Here is a 17,748-nt window from a genome sequence, read left to right as displayed (position 1 = left end):
TGCTCTAGTAATGAGTTGTGCAAACCCAGTATTGTCATCAGGAGGTGAAGGTTTTGAGGGATATGACACAAGGTCGGTATCATTACCTGATCCCACATTATACTCCTCCCATGGGTCTGCCTCCTCTGGGATTGTGTCCTCATCATCCCCAGGGTGTCCCCCCTCCCCTGTGTCACTTTCTCCATCTGTTGTAGGTGTAGATGGACGTGTGGGAGGAATATCTGGCTTATTGTGAGGAATAGGCGGAGATGGTGTGTGAGGTTTGGGAGAAGGGGGAGGAGTTGTATTCGTCCCCATTGTTCTCTTCTTTGGATGAGCCTTGTCGTCCAAATGTTCATGTTTCCTCTTTTTAGGTAGCTCTGTGACTACCTTGCCAGTCTTTGGGTCAATAAACAAAGTCTTTTGTTTAGGATCCGTTCCGTGTTCCTGTGTCGGTACCGCAGTTTTCGGTTCCGAAAGGTGTCTTTTCTTTGAAATGTCCATTTGTATTTTCGGTGCCGAAGTTTTGTTCGGATCCGACTTCTTCGGTATCGAAGATGTCCCCGGTGTCGAGGGTGTTTTCGGCGCCGAAGCGTGCTTCGGTGTCGACATACCTACAAAAAGCGCATTGGTCTGACCCTAAGTCTGGTCGTCCTTTGCATAGTGTCGGGGGATAAGTTGTGGGTAGCGGTGTCCTGGGGTTGTTCTGTCGGTATATTTCTCTACTTGGTTTGTCCTCGTCTTTTCTCTGTCGTTTCGTAGCCTCTCTGCGCCACATACCGAGACTGTCGAGCATAATTGGCGTTGTCTTATTATTTCGAAGGGCTATTTCTAACGTTTCTATTTTATCAAGGTCAAAGGATCCTGCCAGTGGCCACTGTTTGTCTTGACTCTCTTCGGTATACCTGTGCCATAATTTATTATAAGCTATGGTGACTAACCCATAGTTTATGAACATGTCCTTATTAGGGGTGCCTTCTAGTGGAGCTATATGGTCCACCTCTAACACCCGGTCCGGGCTAAACAGGCTATTTATCAGTGGGGAGAAGACAGACATGACGGCTCGTAACGAGGGACTAAAAAAAGTCAGCACTGCCTATCTTATCACTAAGTGCAAAGACTAGACAGAATATTTCTATTCTACGTTGTTTGCAGGCAGTGAATACCTCATGGACCAAAAAACCAAAAGACCAATAAATAACAATGGGGAGAATGAGTAGGTCCGCAAAGATCTGCGTTACCTACCCTTTTCACTATCTGCAAAAAGGGTGGTCACTTCCCTGTTTGCAGACAGGGAATCTCCAGGAAACAATATTTTTGCGAACAACAGTTCAGTTTCAAGCAATTATTAAGTGGGGGAGAAAGAAAACAAGCACGGCTGCTACCCTACCTATCCTCCACTGCTTGCAAAGAGAGAGAGCCTGTTGTTTCTCTGTTTGCAGACAGTGAATCTCCAAATAAAAAAAATAAAAATAAAACGAGCAATACTAGTATTTTTGAACAATCAAGCAATCAAACAAATTTTTTCGCAACTTGTCGTGGCAACACGACCTTACCCGGACCATGTGGACAGTTTCTTGTCTTCCGACTCCAGCGCCCGATCGTCCTCTTTTTCTCGTATTTCTCACGGCACTCCTGATGGTTCCCAGTCAGGACCGTAGATCACTCGAGAGAGGTCTGTTCGGAACTAGTGAAGTTCGGATGATCGGCTGCCAGACGAGGGTCTATTGGGCAAGAGCTCTCCCGATCGTTGCAGTCGTTCACTCTGTCGTCGGGACCTCTCCCACTGGATCCACGAGTCGCTGATGGGCCCCACGTTGGGCGCCAATTGTAAAAAGTTCAGTTGGGTCGGGGACAATCGATATTTGCCCGGCGGTATTGCCTCTGTGACCCTCTAGTTATTAAATCAAATGAAGAGGCAGGCGCTGGAGACTGGAAAGCAGGAAACAAGGTTTTTTTTTATTCTCTCCGGAGGAGAACACAACGAAACGGACAGAAGGTATCGTTCTGAGGTGCTCTAACTGTATTCCTGAGGCCTGGCCTCTTATACACACATTTATGACTTTATTGTAGATTACACATACATGTTAAAGCTTTGATGTACGGAAAAGACATTCTCGGAACTCCCCTTTGGGCCCGTTCCCACACACATTTACAGTTGAAGTCCCCACCCTAGTCACAACAGGTGATGAGCATCGCGCAGCTGGATAATCCGCCGATTCACGGAATGTGGGGGGTTTGATCGGATCTCATGGGGTGGGGGCTTTGATCAACCCGGGGATTCTTTGATGGGGGAAGCTTTCTATTGTACGGGGAGGGGCAAGGATGGTATCGGCAGAGCTGGGTGTCGGCTTGGGAACGGGGAGGACAAAACGGGCACACGGGGAAAAAGGGGGTTTGCATCTAAGGGCCGGAGATCATGAAAGGAAAGCAGGGAGGTGTCGCGCTGGGAACAGGATGAAGGCCTGGGGCAGAGCAGCGCCGAAGAGGGGTTTATGACTCAAGGCAGGTGCAAGCAGGGGGTGGTCAGCGTGCAGGCTTAGCGAAGGCAAAGGGCTATGTCAGGGGCCAGCGGCATGCAAAAGGGTTCGTTCTGATCGGGGCATCTTAAAATGGCGGGCGCGCACGACAAAAGTGTGGCATCAGGGGAAGAGGCAAGATGGCGCAGATAATGTTCACCAAAACGTACTAATTTTCAACAAAGAGAGCAAGAGGAAAAAGAATAAAGGTGATAGAGAGTGAATGAAGGGGATTCAAAGAGAGAGAGGGAATAAGGGGAGATAGAGTAAATGAAGGGGAGGGGAGGGGAGGGGAGGGGAAGGGAGGGGAAGGGAAGGGAAGGGAGGGGAGGGGAGGGGAGGGGAAGGGAGGGGAGGGGAGGGGAGGGGAGGGGAGGGGAGGGGGAGAGAGAGAGAGAGAGAGAGAGAGAAAAAAAAAACAAACAAAAAAACAAGTGATAAAAAAAAGTAAGCCATGCACGAGTGATTAACGAATGCTGATATTTTTAAGCCCACAGCACATGTTACTTTGCCTAATGGGAGAATATAAAAAATTGACAGAGTGCGCAAACCACAGAGTTAATGGCCAATAAAAATAAATCCATGAGCGAGCCGTGCACGAGTGAATAAGTACTGCTGATATTTTTAAGCACACATCTAATGGTACTTTGCCCAGTGGTAGAATAAAAAACAAATTGACAGAGTGTGCAAACCACAGTGTCAATGGGCAATAAGAAAGCAGGAGCAAAACTCCGAACTGTACTCTATTACCTGTCAGCCTCCTAAACACGATGTTTTGTGCGCAAATGATTCTGGAGGGATGTATGGTAATTAGCATTTCCTGTTCACGGCTGGGGCAAAAATTCCTTTAGATGATCGATTCTTGCTCTACACATTTTCTTCTCATTTAATACCTTAAAAAAAAGAGAGAGAAGTCCACTGTGTCGTAGCCCATCACCCCCCAAAAAATGAACAGCAAACAATAACTACCAGATGGGAGAATTAATATATTCGTCCAGGCCACAAGCAGCAAGGAATCCAGGCGCCTGAGCTGAGTGTGCACCACGTATGTTCCTCGCTTGCATCACCCACCAGAAGGATTTCACAAGTGCTGCAAAACCAGTAGGCATAGAAACAAATGGAGAGGGAGGGGGTGGGCTGCCTACTGATGCGTGTGGCAAGAGATGGAGAGTGAGAGCAATTAGGGGGGAGGAGAAGTGAGGCCAGAGCGAGGCTGATGCCTTTGATGATGGAATGCGAGCTCCCAGAAGCTGTGCCAATGGAATTAACGTCTAGACTAATGGTACATTAGTACAACTGTAACAAGCGCTATTTAAAATGGAATTCTTTTTAATAAGGCAGAGTTATGTACGTAGCACATACATAATGTTTAGCAACTATTCTGTCTGCATCAAGAACGGATGGTGGGGCAGACGTAACGTAGAGTTACTTGTGCATGTGCTTAAACTGGTGGTTTCTTTTATCCTCTCCTGATTTGTCAAAAGTAACCTGAAGCAGCTGACAACTCCCTGCGGCGCTGTCAGAGGAAATGCAGTCGCATCACATACCGGCGAACAGTCTGTGTACTTAGCAGGCAGTGTTGTGGGAGGAGTTGCAGAGGTGGGTGATGGTGCGGCGCTAGGCTAACTGTAGTGGCTAGAATAAAAACACAATGAAAACTACAATAATATAATTCAAAAAGTGACTGGGGCATTTAGGACAGCCAACACCGACCTATGAACTCCAACATGGCGACAGCAGAGAGAGCGGCGTGGGCACTGCAGGAGGAATGAGAGGGGGGCAGGAGGAAAAGTGGCTCGTGAGACCGGCCCTTAGTGCGTCACTCAGTAAAGCCCAATGTGCTTGAATGTAGGAATGTAAATATACAGGAATAGGATTGGCCAGTATCATGACGGTCTTGCGACTTTAATTATATTTTTGCGAATGCCCTGCAGCCACCATTACAAATCATAATGGTAGCGATTTTCTCAAAAGATTGACCTGGCGCGTTGATATTTATGTAAACCATTGTGGTCATGATTCTCTTTTCGTGCTGGCAGGGGGCGGAAACAAGCACACTCCTACACCGCAAATGTAATGAGCGAAGCATATCGTTGACAGCCTTGCTGCAGACAGAGCGTTAAGAGCCGGCAGCTTAACAAGAGAGAAAGAAAGAGGGAGATGTATGGAGTTGGAGAGAAAGATCAGAGACAGAGCAGAGAGAGAGGAGAGAAATGGAAAGAGAGAGAGAGTTAGATTAATATATTCGTCCAGGCCACAAGCAGCAAGGAATCCAGGCGCCTGAGCTGAGTGTGCACCGGCGGCCGTGAAACTGAAAGTACGGCCGGCCGTGAATAATTAGGGGCTGAGAAGCTGCCTTTGATGTGGTAATGCGAGGCAGGCAGGCAGGCGGCTGGTGGCATTGTGCACGCGCTTTTTAGGGCTTGCGCTTGCGCAATGACCTAAAAAGCACATGCACTCAAAGAAATCGCCAGTGGAATCGCCAGTGGTGGTTAAAGACTGGATAAGCCCCTATAGAGCTTCCAGCTGTGCACATGTGCACAGCAGGCGAGCCCTAAAAAGAATCTGAAGATGGCCACCACGCACGTCACCTCAAGGATATCGTCTGACGTCACACAGGGGGTGTACCTGGAACCAAATGCTGGTCGACGGCGACCAAAACGAGAAGAAAAAAAGAAATGGAAAACAAAAACCATTCCGGACCCAACCACTAAATGGCAGAATAATATACAGCACGTGAATCCAGAAAATTCTTCAAGCTGCAAAACTACTCCTACTGGTAAGTAACCATTTTGTTTCTTTCCTGGAAAATCGCTTTCCTCCTTACAGTCCCTTCACTGAGGGGGGTGGGTGAATTATAGACACTAACCTTAGAAGAACCATTTTTCCAACTTCAGAGACAAACTGGTCCTTCGTACTAACCCCAGGTTTCTACCTAAGATAGTTTCTGCCTTTCACATCAATCAGTCGGTTGAATTACCTGTATTCTTTCATCAACCTGATTCAGTGGCAGAAGGAGCTCCACACACCTTTGATGTTTAAAGAGCCCTTTTATATTACATTGAAAACTAAATCATTTCGTAAAACGAAACTACTTTTCGTTGCTTTGGCTCCAACACACAAGGGCAATCCTGTATCCAAGTCAGGTATTGCCAGATGGATTGTTAAATGCATTGAAATTTGTTATGCAAAAGCAAAGATAACAATACCCCCTAGAGCACATTCCACTCGCAAAATAGGAGCTACTATGGATGGCTTTCTTAGGAAATATCCCCATAGTTGACATTTGTAAAGCTGCAACATGGTCTACACCGCACACATTCACCAAGCACTTTTGTGTAGATGTGTTAGTGAGACAACAAGCTAATGTGGGCCAGGCAGTACTTGAACACTCTTTCAGACAACTCCAACAGCTACAGGTTAGCCACCGCTTTGGGAGGATACTGCTGTATAATCTGTGCAAAGTATGTGATCTACAGTTCACATTCCTCGAACGGATGTTACTTACTCAGTAAGCATCTGTTCTTGGTATGTAGAGCTGTAGATCCACTTGCGCCTCCCCGGGTACCTGTACCTGTTGCAGTTCTCTCTCTCACTATATATACATGTGCATGGACATTTCTATTCTATGTTTACGAACTCCATTCTCATCCTCTGCGGGAAAACAATTTAACAATGGAGTCATTGCCCATGTACACTATCACCGAAAGGAGGAGTCACCTTATCTTGTGACTGGAAATACTTCTTCGAAGAAAAACAACTTGCAAATATCCAGACCCAACTCTAGATGGCAGGAGTATGCAAAGCATGTGCATCTACATCTGTACATGCCAAGAACAGATGCTTACTGGGTAAGTAAGATTATCCCTAAGGAGGCCATGAAATATCTAAAATCCTCCAATCAGTCTAAAAAAGGATACAAAAAAAATCTCCTCAGAGCTAGCCTTGTCTTCGCACTCCACTCCTTCTAGGGTGGAGTACCATGCTTCTGCCTCGTAATCAGACTTATTGAGGCATAAATCCTCTTAGAAATCCCTAAGACGTCTGCATCACTCTCGACGCTGCGAACATCGACAACTCCAACCCTTTCGTCAAGACAGTCATCGGAGCCAACTTTGCCTTTTTATCATTTGTACTCTAATCTTGTTGATGGCAGCTCTAACGCCGATAAAGATTTTGTTACCGCAGATATCCATGAGACCATCCACTCAATCAGTGTTGACGATAAAACCAGTGGTCCTGCCAACAATGAATCAGTTGACAGTCTATTTGGATCACATCCGTCGACCGGGCTCCTGTCGACTTCTAGAAGATCTTGCTGATGCTGGTATCGTCATCGCCTCCAGAGCATCGAACCAAGATGAACAGGGCATCTCTACACCCTGAGATCACTTCTCCAAATAAAGTCTCACCTTTGCCCCCTTAGCCGCTTGCTGGACATGAAAGAAATAGACTAGGACGGTCCGTATGGGACAGCTTATAGTCCCTCAATTACACTTAAAATATCAGGAGGAGGACAAAGACTATTCTGATGAGGAGCAATACTGCCAACATTATTTCCCTGTTCCTTCAAAGCAATACCAACCATATAGATATTCTGTGCACCCTCTTATACTGGATTCTATACACCTGCCACCCTCTTTTATCCAAGACTTGAAAGCTGCGTTGACGGATTACAAGAAACTGTTCTCGCAACTTCAAGAGTATCGTACGGAGACACCGCCACAGCCTGTGGTACCTCTCCGCCTAACACTACCTGCACCTCCCACTCCTAGAATGACTCCTCGTCCCCTCATAGCAGCGCTTCCTAGAGACGGTCCATCCTCTTCTGAAGATAACACGAAAGAGGGTGAAATTCGCCACCAGCTACGGATGAGTGGGATGATTATATTATGCCCACACCATCCCCACCTCCATGTCAACCCTCTGACTCTCCTTCGGAGGATATAGGAGTTTTTGACAACCTAGTGGATAGAGCGGTTACCAGATTCCACCTATTACAGTGAAGCAATCCGACTGCTTCCTTTATGATTTTAAGGAGCAAACGAGGAAGACGAAATGCTCCATCCCAATTATAGATCATATTTGGCAGGAGGGGCATAAGCTTATGAAAACTCTGACAACCGTGGTGGTTGTCTCACCTCGAATTGACAAGAATTATAGGGCTCTTGAGGATTACCCTGCATGCCTTACAGGGCACCCTAAACCAGATTCCGTCATATCTCAGGTTGCACAGAGGAGGTAAAAAAAAAATCCTGACCCCTCCCCCATCCCCCCTCACATTACCACCTGACAAGAATGGGGCGACGCTTAGATCATTTTGGCAAGCTTTTCTCTATCAGGTGTGCCTTAGCCGTAAGAGAGGCTAACGCCTTGTCGATTCTCTGCCGTTATGACTCCCAGATGTAGTCCGATATAGGTGCCATGTTGGAGCTCGTTCCAGATGATAGAAGGCAGGAAGCCAAGCAGAAATGGATGGAAAGAGAGCGCACAGCCACTGAGGTGATTGATTTCGTCATGGATATAACCACCACAGGCAGCTTGCAGACGCAGCAAGGATGGCTTAGGGTGACCTCATTTAGAACTGAGGTCCAATCAAAGACCCTGGAAAAGGCGTAAGATGGAGATTTGTTGTTCAGGAAGCTTGTTGATGATGTCTTGTTGGCCATTTAAATGTACACAGATACTGCCAAGTCGCTGAGTATCCTACAATATTGAAAGGTACCCTTTTGAGGAGTTGTATCAAAAGAGGGAGAGAGAGGGTAGGGCCAGGTTCACCCTCCAAGCATTTAGCAATAAACAAAAAACGTTTGTGAAGACAAAAGTCAAGAAACCTGGCCGGTAGGAAGTATTCACAACCCTTGTTGGGGTTGGAATAACTGTGAAATGTAGAAAGAAAGAAAAATGATATTTTTTTCTTGAGTCCCCTCATTCACTAGGGTTTCCCCACGGTGACATGGTTCATCATTGGGGCCATCCCAGTCCTCTACGGACTGAGGCGTGCTACGACTTGCGAACTACGTAGGAGCACTTTTTTGTGATGGACTATGTGTGGTGCCAGTGGTGATTGTGAATGCGGAGTGGTATATTCTAAGTGGTTTAAAAATACCTGCCTAGTGAGCTGTAAATAATGTATTCTGCCTCCTGGGTGGTATATTAAAAGTGGGGTAGAAAAATAGGGATCCTATGTATGCCTATTCACTTATGCCAACGTGTTTCGAGATTCCCCTCTCCATCAGGGCTACACAGGGACCAGCCCTGTGTACGCCACTCCTAAACCGTGCTGTAATTAGAAATAATGTGAATGAAAACTAAGTAATTAATGCTGCAGTAATAAAGCATGCATCAGTACATACGTCCTAATGGTTCACGTTGTACATTTATCAGGGACGTAACTTTGCCCCATGGTCTGCGGAGGAATGCTAGTATCCTGCCTCAATTTGGTTTTCAGGAATACGAAGATCAATGACCTGCGAGGCTCCCTCCGGACCGCATCTTCCCTTTTGAGGAGCGCATGAATAGGTTTTTTCGAGTTATAGAGATGCATATCAGTGCACACAGCAGTACCAGACATACCAGTCACAGTATAGACAAGTTTACCAACAGCTGCCATATCAATAACCATCTACAGCCTGTTTCTCCAGACAGGGCATTCGCAGGAAGCCACTGTCCCAGTGCACGACGCAAGTTGAAAGCAGTGACCCAAGTCTGGTACCATCTACAGCCCCTTCTCTTACCTTTGGTGTGAAAATCTCCAACCACATCAATCAGTGTCGGAACATCACAACGCACAGATGGGTACTGGATTTAGTAACTATTGCCATACCCTGGATTTTTTTTTTACATTGGCCACCAAACACTCTGACCAGCAGAGCGCACCCCCCACCCCCCTACTTCACTTAGTAAAACAAGCATTGGCATAGCCAATAGGTCTCGCTTTTGGGACCTTATAAGTGTTTAGTTATGCAGCACAATATCCTTGGTGCAACAACATCAACTTGTGCTTGGCTAAACACTTATAAGGTCCCAAAGGCGAGACCTATTGGCTATGCCAATACTTGTTTTTTTAACTAAATACTGTGAAAATGAGAATAACCTTTAACGGAGCGAGTTTTCAGTTGTTCTGTGCATTTTAATTACTCCTAGATTAACAAAGTACTGCAGATAGCCCATTGGTAAGGCAGATTTTTCGCATTAGTAAGTTACATCTGCAGTTGATAATTACTTTTTCGTTCTCCCAAGTGTTATGTTGGAATGTTAGCAGGGGCCATAAACTGCAATCAGATTCTCAGCATAGACTTTGCAAAAAATAACTACAGCTGGTCCCTAAGCTCTCGAGAGCCTGAGGGTTCCAGGGCTCTCGGAGGCGGACAGTCAGTCAGGTTTGTCTGGGAACTGTAAGTGCGGGAGAGAGCGAGGCGTGGGCATAGTGAAAGAGGTGGGGGATGAGACAAAGAAAGAGAGAAAGGGGTGAGAGGAGGAGGAAGGGATATAAGGCGAGAGATGGAGATAGCGAGAGAAATAGAAGAAAGACGAGGAAGAAAACAGAGGAAACAAAGCAGAAGCTCACAGACGGAGAAACAGAACAAGAGGAGAGATAGAGAGAGAAATAAAAAAAGACTGAGAAAACAATGTAAAGGTGACAAAAGAAAGATAAATGCAATATATTAGGGAAAATTGCGAGATGAAAGGACAGAGCATAACAGAACAAACTGGCAAGGGAGGGAGATGTAGAGAGCGGGAGACCGTGAGGCAAATGGAGGAGAGTTAAATAGAGCGGTGGTATGAAAGAGGGCAGAAGGAAGCTACGAGTGGGGGAAGAAAGGCAGAAATAATGGAAACAGAACCGAGAAAAAGTAAGACATGATTTAACAAGCATTGGGCACGCGGCAGTAAAAGTACGGTGAAAGATCACGATGAAAGCGAAAGTGATCGCGACCGCAAGTGACGCGCTCTGTGCAATATGTAAAATGTAAACAAGGACCCAACTGGTATTAAAAAAAAGGAAACTCAATTGGTTAAGGAATGTGCATTAAGCATCATATATTTAAACAAGTCCGTCCGTGAAGCAGGGGGCGGGGAGCGAGCCCTTTGATGTAGCACGGCCGTGGAAACAAGCAATTAGGGGGAGGAGAAGGGAAGCCAGCGCACGCTGGGTAAGCCTGTGGGAGGGACTCTGATGGCTTTGAGGTGGGGAAATGCCCGTGCTCACGTGATTTCACGTGAACTCGAAGAAAACCGCTCCGAAAAACCCTTGGTTTGACGAGTATTTTGACCACTAGAATTCTCTCCATTTTCCATTCCTGCGGAATGGAAAAGGCGAGACCTAAAAAAGGAAGCCAGACGGTGCTAATCAAGGGAGCAATCAAAGAAGTTGCTATGGCTCAAAGGGGAAAAGGATTCTAGTATTGTTTTTTTCTTGTATGCAAGAAATCTAGGGAGTGCAGACCTATTTTAGATCTCAGGAATCTTAAATTCCTCCAGAAGCAAACCTTCAGGATGATTACACTCTCAAACATCCTTCATTGCCTCAACAGTGGAGATTACATGACCTCCCAGGATCTGGAAGACTCCTATTTTCATATCTCCATCCACCCAAACATCGGAAGTACCTCAAATTCTGTGTGGCTGGTACCCAATATCTATTCAAGGTCCTTCCCTTTGGCCTGAAATCTGCTCCTCGGATATTCACCAAGTGCCTGGCCCCTGTTGCAGCCCCATTAAGAAAGGTAGGTATTCAAGTATTCCGACACTTGGACGACTGGCTCTTAAAAGCTCCGACATCTCTACAAGCCGCCAAAGCTACAGAAGCCTGCCTAGCACTTATCTACCAGCTCGGACTTCCTATAAACCAATGAAAGGCTTCATGTACTCCCAGTCAGACAATGATATTCCTTGGAGCCGAGCAGGATGCAATCCAGAGCAAGGCTTTCCTCTCTCAAGAAAGGCAGGAACAGTTGGCGAACCTGGCATGAAACTTCGCAAGAAAACAGTACACTTCAGTGAGGCTATACAAGTCGCTCCTAGGAGTGTTTTCTCCGGCGATCAACTTAGTCCCGTTGGCTCTTAAAATGAGACCTCTCACTACAGGAAGAGCTTCAACTTCAGTGGATTCAGGCAGTGCGATCCTTCGAAGACTTCATCTCCATCACTCCATGAATAAGGGAAACGTTGAAATGGTGGTATCTAAAGCTACATCTTTCACAAGGCTTCTTGTTTATACTTTTGGTTCCCAATTTTATAGTTCCCAAAGACTCCTCTATGGAGAGTTGGGGAGGTCATTTACAGAATCTCCAAATCCAAGGGAAATGGTCCTCCTCTCGGAGCATGATGCACAGAGCTCAAATTGCAAAAAACACAGTTGATGGACAGAATGTAGAACAATGTCATACATTCACCCCAGTACAAGGATCTGGGCCTAAATCCATCGTTTTTTTGCACTCCACACCACCCTGGGTTAGACACTGGCTATATGCAAATCAGCTCTGACCCTGTGCCTCATGGGAACAGTCCAGTCCGAACTACCAAACCATGTCTTTCCTGGGGGTGAGTGTTTGATTTGCTCAAACGCTCCGTCCATCATCCCCCTTTGTATCGCTTTGTTCGCCCTAAGTGTGGCAGGGTATGCTCAGACGTTAGTCCCTTGCTCACTTGGCCACTGGATTCAAGATAGCCTGGCTGATGAGGATTATGAATCCGAAACTGGAACCAGGATTCTTGTTTCCGGTCCAGGGAAGACATGGCTTGGCAGTTCGGGCTGGACTGTTCCCATGAGGCACAGGGTCAGACTGGTTTGCATATGGTCGTGTCTGAACTGGGGTGTATGAGTGGGATAAAGAATGGTGATGGATTAAACCCAGATCAGTTGACTGGGGGTGAGTGTTTGATTTGCTCAAACGCTCCGTCCATCATCCCCTTTTGTATCGCTTTGTTCGCCCTAAGTGCGGCAGTGTATGCTCAGACGTGAGTCCCTTGCTCACTTGGCCACTGGATTCAAGATAGCCTGGCTGATGAGGATTATGAATCCGAAACCGGCCCCAGGATGCTTGTTTCCGGTCCAGGGAAGACATGGCTTGGCAGTTCCGGCTGGACTGTTCCCATGAGGCACAGGGTCAGACTGATTTGCATATGGTCATGTCTGAACTGGGGTGGCGGAGTGGGCTAAAGAATGGTGGTGGATTAAACCCAGATCAGTTGACTGGGGTTGAGTGTTTGATTTGCTCAACCGCTCCGTCCATCATCCCCTTTTGTAGCACAGAGCTCAAAACCATATTCCTCTCCCTGCAAGCTTTCCTCCCACGGATCGCTGATCCTCTGCTGGTCCGTACGAACAACACAACCAGCATGTTTTACATGAACAAGCAGGGAGGAACCAGATCTATAACACTATCTCTGGAAGCCCAAGAGCTTTGGAGTTGGCTGATGGATCATGTAATATTCTTAAGAGCCAAGCATGTGCCTGGGCCTCAAAATACACTAGCAGATGCTTTCAGCAGGACAAAGGTCAATTACCACAAGCGGGAACTAAGCCAGCATCAACTGAAAAAGGCGTTTTACGATGGGGGAAACTGGTGCCAGACCTTTTCGCAGCAGACAACAATGCCAAATACCGGTTTTGTACCAGCAGATTCCCTCTTCCAGAATCGTGGGAGAATGCCCTTTCGATGCGATGGTCTGGGATATGTGTATGCTTTCCCTCCTAATCCCCCTGATTCCTAAAGTCCTCACCAACCTGAAAGCAGAACGCAGTTGCCTTCTACTGATCACTCACAGGTGGCCCAGGCAACACTGGTTTTCAGACCTTCTCCTCCTCTCAGAAGCCAAGCCCATTTGCCTTCCACCAACTCTGCGGACCATGAATGGGGGCCCGATATGTCACCCGGAGTCAGCATCTCTCTAATTGCATGGGTGTCTCCTTTATTCTTTGAATTTTGGGATTTGAAAATAATGCAAAGATATTCTCTCCAGGTCTAGAGCGGAAGGCACCAATAAACCTTACAGATTAAAATGAAAACAATTTCCATCCTTCCCTCGCTTCTCCAGAACATATCCTACCATATTTACTCTCCCTGGAAATGTCAGGCCTGGTCTATGCATCGGTAAAAGTACACCTCCCTGCTATCTCTCGATACAGACCCTCTGCTAAGACTTCGTTTCTCTCTTCCACAAGACTTGTAAAGCAATTCATGAAAGGTCTTTTCTGAACTTTCCCTCTGGTGAGTGCTCCCCCTTTGGAATGGTGTCTTAATGTGGTTCTTTCACAGCTGATGAACCAACCTTTTGAGCCCCTCCATAGGGCTGACATCAAATTTCTCACTTGGAAAGTTGCTCTTCTCCTCACTCTTAACATCTGCCAAAAGAGTTAGTGAAATAAAGGCCTTGACCACCAAATAACCTTTTTACGCTTCATGAATGACTTTGTGGTTCTCAGGACAAATCCGAAATTTATCCCTAAGGTTCCTTCACAATGCCACCTCCTCATTCTCAAAACTTTATTTCCCAATCCATTTACGCCTGCTGGACAGGCTCTACACACTCTGGACAGTAAACGAGATCTCAAATTCTACCTGCAAAAAACGGAGTATCCGCAAAGCTGACTAGCTTATCGTAGCCTCTGGACAAGGTCATTAAGGCACCGCAGTTACAAGGGTGATCATTGCCAGATGGCTCTCGGATACAATACAATTTTGCCATGTCAAAGCAGGCAAACCTTTGGCAAAGAGGGCCAAGGCGCATTCCACAAGAGCAGTCTCCACTTCGGCTACTCTGTTCACAGGCATTCCACTCGAGAAATATGCCAGGCTTCAATATGGAAAAGCACCCACACGTTCACTTGACGCAGGGTAGTGACGCCGCTGTGGGCCAAGCTTTGTTACACCATCTATTCCAAAAAGGTGAGCTTCTTTCAATAAGAGGTATTTATTTATGTTAAAAAATGAATGCTTTCAGACGTTGCAATGTCATTGCTTGACTATATTTTCAAAGTCCCTGGATTAATATTAGATACTGAGGCATTTTTATTTCCTTTGTTCTCATTTGGTCCCACTGTAAAAATTCAGACCGCAGCTTAAACAAAAAAAAATTAAAATATATATATATATATATATATATATATATATATATATATATATATATATATATATATATATATATATATATATATATATATATATATATATTTTATTTTTTTTGTATTTTTTTTTGTTTAAGCTGCGGTCTGAATTTTTACAGTGGGACCAAATGCAAGTACAACGGGAAATAACTATATATATATATATATATATATATATATATATAGTTATTTCCCGTTGTACTTGCATCTGATGAAATACCAGGCGCTGGTCAATCCCATCATGAATGCAGTCTTAATATGTAAATATGGTTGCCATGAATTTGGAACGCAATGCTTCCCTACAGTCCGTTATTGATGTTTTTGTAAAATGTTGCTTATAAGGTTTTTTTAAATGGTGAAATACTAACATTGACTAAGGCCGAAACGTGTTTGTCAGCTACGATGGCTTGGGCGAAATAAACTTTGATAATTAACTTTCGAGTGCGCTGCATACTTTGCGAACCCTGAGTGTATTTGGGAAGACGTATAGCGGTTCATCACCGCTGGCGGCAGCACCCGTCCTAAAGAGAGCAGAGGTCTGTGATGAGATTGTTGTGGCATTGAAAGCTTTTCAGCGACACATAGTAGGCAAAGCTGTCCTAGTCCATACAGCCAATATGACAGCAATGTACTATGTGCAAAAAGAAGGGAGGTCACACTCTCCACAGCTTTCACACCTAGCTCAAAGCATATGGAGATGTGCCATACCTCAGAACATCTATCTCCTTGCAGAACATCTCCCAGAAGTAAACCATCAGAATGCATATCTGCTCAGTCGTCCAAGACAACTGATCCACGAATGGGAACTACATACTAAAGTACTCCTCCCATTCTTCCAGACATGGTGCGACCAGAAATACATCTGTTCGCCACACACCTCAATGCAAAATGCACAGACTTTGCGTCCAGGTATCCACACCCATTGTCCAAAGGCAATGCGCTATGGATGAATTGGTCAGGTAAATTTACTTACGCTTTTCCACCTCTCCCGCTAATTTAATTAGTGGTTCGGAAGCTCAAGCAACATTCTTTCACAATAATCCTAATTGCTCCCACATGGGCTCGACAACCAAGGTATACAACCCTGTTGGAACGATCAGTAGTTCCTCGTCAAAAGTTACCTCCCCCCCCAAGCTCCTCTGTCAGAACCATGGAGAAATAAGACATCCTGATCCCAGTTAACTCAACCTTGCGATCTGGCACTTGAAATCATAGTTTGGCTACCTTAATCCCCCGCCAGACTGCATGGACGTCATTAAAGAGGCTAGACACCCTACCACAAGAGCATGCTATGCAGCAAAATAGAAACTATTTGTAATTTATTGTACTAACAAAATCAATCCGTTAGATGCTTCTACTCAAAACATAATTTCCTATTTGTTACACGTACAACTGTTCAACTCAGCATACACATCTATACGATTACATCTTGCTTCAATAGCGGCTTACCTACAAAACAGACAGCACTTGTCTTTGTTTTGTGTACCCGCTATCAAAGGCTTCATGGAGGGAATAAACAGAATCATTTCTCCTGTGTGGAATCTTAACATCGTCCTTACAAGACTCATGGGCCCACCATTTGAGCCTTTGCAAAAATGCGAACTACAGTTTCTGACTTGGAAAGTAGCCTTCCTTATAGCCATCACATCTCTTAGAAGAGTTGGTGAGCCCCAGGCACTAACCATACAAGAACCATTTTTACAAATTCACCACAATAAAGTGGTTCTTAGGACTTACCCACAATTTTTATCCAAAGTCGTTTCTGCCTTTCACCTCAACCAGTCAGTTGAGTTACCCTTGTTTTTCCCTCAACCAGACTCAGCAGAATGTGCTCTTCACACGTTAGATGTAAAAAGAGCAATACTTTATTACATTGAAAGAACCAAATCTTTTAGGAAAACTAAACCACTCTTTGTTGCTTTTTCCCCACCACATAAAGGCAATCCCATTTCAAAAGCAGGTATTGCACGGTGGAGTGATAAGTGCATCCAAATATGCTACCTCAAGCTAAAAGCACCTTAACAATTCATCTAGAGCGCACTCTACACCCAAACTAGGGGCTTCTATGGCATTCTTAGGGAACATACCCTTAGATGACATCTGCAACATGGTCTACACCACACACATTCACAAAGCACTATTGTGTAGATGTGTTAGCTAAACAATAAGCTAATGTGGGCGAGGCCGTTTTAAGAACATTTCAAACCACTGCAACAGATTCAGGTTAGCCACCGCTGGGAAGATAACTGCTGTATAGTCTATGCTAACACATATGATCTACAGCTCGTATGCCTCGAACGGGAAATGCTACTTTACCAGTATGCATCTGTTCTTGGCATATAAAACTGTAGATTCATATGCACCCACCCGCCTTCCCGGGTACCTTGATCTGTTGCAGTATTATCTTACTTAGATACACTATTCATGGACATCTCTTTCTACTCTTACGAACTCCATCACCCTCATGGCAAAAACAATCTGGGGATGGAGTTTATGCCCATGCGCACTTTCACTAAAGGGAGGAGTCCCCTACCTTGTGACTAAAAAGACTTCTCTGCAGAAAAACAAAGTGCAAACATCCGGGCCCAACACCAGATGGTGATCTATGCTAACGCACATGAATCTACAGCTTTATATGCCAAGAACAGATGCATACTGGGTAAGTAGCATTTTCCTTTCCTCCATAAGATATCATTGCGGGTTTTTCTGCGAAAAGTTTCTATGTGTGGAGTTTGAGAAACTAAAGAAATCCTTTAAAATTGCATTATCTAACAAAAACGATTTACTCTGCTTGTTTTCAGGAAATGTCCCAGAGTAGTATCTAGGTATACTACTCTGTGTAAGTCTAGTAATCTCAAAAGTTACTTACCTGCTATTTTACTGAAAAGCCTATTCAAGTCTATGTACTGCATTTACTAAGTATTGCATTTTTCTGCATCCATACTGTAAATCAAATCAAAGATGCGTATACAAGTATCATTCAAACAGTATTTCAACTGCATTACTACTATAAAGTTATTGCTTACCTGTGCCTGACTTGCTTGGTTCTAGAAAATAAAATAACTAAAAGAATATTTATATACAAAAACAATTGGTCTGAAGTTCAGTCTTTTGAGTGTGTGAATTCATTTGCTGACT

General features: G+C 45.0%; 1 protein-coding gene across 1 annotated transcript in view; it reads left to right on the top strand.

The window, feature by feature from the left end:
- The window catches only part of PRPF39 (pre-mRNA processing factor 39), a 464,264-nt gene that overhangs the window by 251,137 nt on the left and 195,379 nt on the right, over positions 1 to 17,748 (top strand). The gene's annotated exons all lie outside the window — the stretch shown is intronic.

Source organism: Lissotriton helveticus, chromosome 9, assembly GCF_964261635.1.
Source record: "Lissotriton helveticus chromosome 9, aLisHel1.1, whole genome shotgun sequence".
Lineage (NCBI taxonomy): Eukaryota > Metazoa > Chordata > Amphibia > Caudata > Salamandridae > Lissotriton > Lissotriton helveticus.
Note: the sequence above shows the minus strand (reverse complement) of the source record. Positions and strands in the feature narration are given on the sequence as shown.